Consider the following 5,000-nt stretch of genomic DNA (forward strand, 5'->3'; position numbering starts at 1 on the left):
ATATATGATACATACATACATCATATATAATATATATGTTATATATGTGTGTGTGTGTGTGTGTGCGTGTGTGTGTGTGTTTGTATATATATGTATACATATGTATACATACATAGATACATATATATATGTATATATATATATATCTGTGTGTGTGTATGTATTCATATATATAAAGATAGATAGATATATAGATATAGATATATATGTGTGTGTGTGTGTGTGCACATATGTACATACATACATATATATATATATATATATGTGTGTGTGTGTGTGTGTGTGTGTGTGTGTGTGTGTGTATACATACATATATCTATATATGTATTTTTTTAACAGCCATTCATTCCACTGCAGGACATAGGCCTCTCTCAATTAACTATTGAGAGGTTATATGGCAGTTTCACCCCTGCCTGATTGAATGCCCTTCCTAATCAACCGCGGTTCGGCGCGCTAACACTTGTGCCACGGAGGCGACTTCCCCTACGACACCTGCGTTTGACTTCTCGTTTTCTCGGGCTCGAGTCCGATCTCACGGCGAGAAAACGACATATCGCCTTGAGAAGTCAAACGCAGGTGTCGTAGGGGAAGTCATCGCCGTGGCACAGGTGTTAGTTAGAGCGCCGAACAGCGGTTGATTAGGAAGTGAATTGTTGTGTGTGTGTGTGTGTGTGTGTGTGTGTGTGTGTGTGTGTGTGTGTGTGTGTGTGTGTGTGTGTGTGTGTGTGTGTGTGTAAGGCCTACACCACAAGGACACGCCATACATATAGTACTATTACTTTATACACATTATTACAGTAACATTACTTCATACATACCAACCCCTCTAAAATACACAACAAAGGGGTGCAACGGGATTGCCCTCGAAGCAATACTTTCAAAGAAGCAGCTAGCAGACGCAAGCTATGAACACCAACCACAAGAGATTACCAGGAAAAAAGCAAGTAAGCAGACTTACGTGTGTTCACACCTGACACTACGCTTCGTGTTGCTGACCACGCCCAGTCTCCAGCACTCAACAAGTACGCAAATATTCACGCGTGTCACCGTTACATAACGTTAATTGGCGCACATCGCCCTACGAGGGAATTACTGGCCCAGCCGTGCCCAACCGTGAGCCGAAGTCTGGGAATCAAGTGAAGTGGCACTGACGAAGGAACACTTGCCTGCCGAAGGACCACCCGATCCACCGCCACCAGACATATAGTACAAGGCTAGTCAGAGAATTGTGTTAAGGCGCATTATTTTTTTTTTTTTTTTTTTTTTTTTTTTTTTTTTAGTTAGGATGTCCATTACCTTAGTCTCCCCATTGAACAGAAAACGGCGCATCACCCTCTGTTGTGCTCACTCACACCTCGCCGCTCACCACTTCCTTTCATTCAATGATTTCCATTCGTGATTTTTCCCTCTTTTTCCTAACACTCCATTACTAATTTCTCTAAAATTATATTACACAATCTTGACCGATATCTCTTTCACAGAAAAATACGAATATGAACAAAAAAACGCACGAACCCACGAGTGACACCACACTTCCCTCAAGTTCGGCGGTAAGGAAGTGTCCTCCACATAACTCGATCCCTCTGTGGTACTGGAGAACGCAACCAGGCTTCCACTGGGGGGCAGAGGACGGAAAACTGCCTTAATATCTTAGCTATTGCTGTTAGGTTGATACCAAAAGTTAAAGAGTTTTTAATCCCCTTAACCCCTTACCGACAGGTATAACGTGTAGGCACGTGCTATGCCCACTGTGAGTACTTGTTTGATTGTTTTACACATAGATGGCTACACTTGTACTAAGTCACCAATGAGCCAGTTACGATTACTGCCTGTCTCGCCCATTCACCCTTTTCTTTGATTTACGAAATATTTTACGTTATCTTATTTTGCTGTTACTTATATTAAAAAAACACTATGATAATTATAATTTTTATAATAAAAATAACACCATCGATATTTATAGCACTAGTAAAAAATACGTTTTCCCCGCCAATTCAAATCACGTATGGTCACAAGGTCTACTAATTGACTACTTTGTGGCTAAGCACTAGCAGAACCATATAGAAGCAGCATTGCTATCCATTCCTAAAACTTCGACAGATAGCGGTAAGCATAGCGTTCTGTGGTGGACACCAGATTGCCGCAGGGCGCTGTGCCGACGGAATAAGGCCTACAGGCTTTTCAAAAATAACATCACAAATGAGAACTTTTGCAACTACAAACAAGCAAGACCTAGGGCTCGTAGAGTAATAAGACAAGCAAAAAGAGACTCCTGGCGGAGATTTGTCTCTACAATTAACAGCAATACAAAAATATCAGTCCACTATCAATAAAATCAAGAAGAAAAAAACATCTTTCAAAATTAATAACATCATCAACGAGGGTACTGATTTCGATTCACCTACATACGTTGCTAATGCACTCGCCAGGCAGTTCTCTTATACAAGCAGCTCAGCAAACTATCATCCCGCTGAGCTGCAACCAATTCACTTTGCCACAGGAGATGACTTTGATTACAACCAAGATCTAACAATGGATGAGCTTGTCCGAGCCCTAGAAGCCCGTAGAGGAACATCCCCAGGCCCCGATGAGATTCGGTATGAGATGATAAAGCATCTTAATCACGATGACATGATTAAGTTGCCAGAAGTGTACGATGAAATTTGGAAAAGCCACACTTTTCCAAACTCATGGCACTTGGCCCACATCATTCCCATATTGAAATGAGGGGGTAATCCCAGATCTGCCATCTCCTACCGCCCAATTGCGGTGACAAGTTGCTTATGCAAGGTCATGGAACGAATTGTTAACAGTAGGCTATTGCATTTTTATAAATTCCAGTAATTTGCTAGTTGACGAGCAGTGCTTCCGAAAGGGATGTCAAACTCTCGATCAACTAGTAAAGCTGGACAATCATATTCAAGAGGCAATTGCCAAAACAAATGATTTGATTTCAGTATTTTTAGATACGGATATATTTTTAGATCTATGGATTACGTGGAAACTTGCCTTGTATAATTCAAAATTTCATTTCTGACAGAATTTTTTATGTCAAATTATTTTCTGACAATGTCACTTTTTCGGACATTTTTGTCCAGGCAAACAAGGGTCTTGTCATCAACATTTTTTTTATGCATGATAAATGACATCTTACCAACTCCCCCTCGGAATCTTAAATACTCACTGTACGCTGATGATTGTGCATTATGGCATTCCAGCAATAATGCAGAATTCGCGGCAAATCGCATCCAACTGGCACTGGATATGATTCATAACTGGGGCCTCCAGGGGGGTTTTAAGTTTTCCACTAGAAAGAGTATTGGGGTATTTTTTTCCCCATAGGAAACCACCCAATACCTATTCAAAATTCTGCAAAATTTCTTGGTTTACTCTTTGATAGTAGACTCAATTGGAAAGACCACATTGGTCAATTAAAGAATAAATGTCAAAGAGCACTAAATTTATTAAAGTGCATTCCTGGTAATAAATGGGGAGCTGATAGACAGTCTTTGCTAATGGTATATAAAGCCCTGATTAGAGCTAAAGTAGATTATGGGTCATTTGTGTATGATTCGGCATCGAAAACAAGTTTGAAAGATTTGGATGCTGTGCAGAATGCTTGTTTGCGTGTGTGTGTTGTAGCCCTGAAATGTACTCGGATCGAGCGTCTTGAGGTGGAGTCAGGAGTACCTCCCCTCCGACTCAGACGCGGCCAGTTGGCACTGACCTATGCCGCAAAGGTGGCTCGAGCCTGGCTTCCATCAGCCAAGGCGATGGCGCCGGAGGTGGAGGTATGCCAGAAGTTCAGAGAGATCCTTATTAAACATCTCAATTTTTTCATATATATACCGACGGCTCCAAGACAGATGAGTGTGTGGGTGCGGGTGTATGGTCGACTGAATGTGAACTAAAGTTTAGACTGCCGAGTCATACATCGATTTTTCTTGCTGAACTTTTTGCCATTGATAAAGCCTCTGAGGCATCGCATGTCTTTGTATCTTACCTCTGTCGCCGTCCCTATCGTCCAGGAAGACCTCATCGGCCAGTAACGTTGTCATCTTTCAGGAATCTTACGTACTCGCTGCCGATCCAGCCACGCCGACTAACAATGTTTCTCCTCAGAATCTTCGCGTGCCTGCCTGCGTCACGGCCCGCGGCTCGGGTTGTCTGACCCTGCTGTTGTCCACGTATCCGTGACTCGCAAAAACTCTGCTATGGGTATTTCTATTAAATCTGAGGACGAACATCACTCAGTAACTCCTTGTGGTTGTTTCTGGTAAGCCTGAGGATGGTATTCCCTCAGCACTCGCTCGCAAACCCGAGGCCCGTGACGCCTCCAATCCAGTAGTTGTTTCGAAGCTGCTGATGATCTTCCCTCGGCACGCCCACGCATGCACGAGGCCGAAGGCGGAACCTCACATTTTTTACATAGACCCCAATGTTAAATAATTTATTCAGTACAGTCCTTGAGATTATTTTTTTGCCTCCCTCCACGGTCTGTAGGGTGCCGGTGAGCGTGCCATCTGCGGTTGACACAGCATTGATGATTTCAGATGAAGTATGCGCAAAGCATGGTAATTTTATGTTACGTGTTGTCAGCGAGACCCCTGTTCACCCCGAGCATGCCATGGGAGTACCTGACTGCGGGGTCACGCGTCTCCCGGTAGCTGAGCTCGACCCTCCCACCACCTACTCATACCACCTCTGTTACACATGCTCTTGGCCCGTCGACACCTGTTTTGCATACATTGTCGTTTGTCTAACCTCTTGCTGAGACCAAGGATTGTATTTCTGCATTACGTTATTTTTTTTTAGTTCCCCACTATCACTGCTGATTTTTTACTCTCCCACGAGACCGTTTGACGAAATCTACATAACACACATACCGCAACAACGCCCAGACTGACCTCATGGTCAGCGCTGCACTCATCCTTCTACATACATGCCAACTCGCCTTCCAACTCAGCACATTGCGCTCCTCTGACCACTTCCCTTGCTCG

General features: G+C 43.2%; 1 protein-coding gene across 1 annotated transcript in view; it reads right to left on the minus strand.

The window, feature by feature from the left end:
• Positions 1 to 5,000, minus strand: part of LOC125043896 (type-1 angiotensin II receptor-associated protein-like) — a 17,020-nt gene that overhangs the window by 5,308 nt on the left and 6,712 nt on the right. The gene's annotated exons all lie outside the window — the stretch shown is intronic.

This window comes from Penaeus chinensis, chromosome 34 (assembly GCF_019202785.1).
Source record: "Penaeus chinensis breed Huanghai No. 1 chromosome 34, ASM1920278v2, whole genome shotgun sequence".
NCBI classification, from domain to species: domain Eukaryota; kingdom Metazoa; phylum Arthropoda; class Malacostraca; order Decapoda; family Penaeidae; genus Penaeus; species Penaeus chinensis.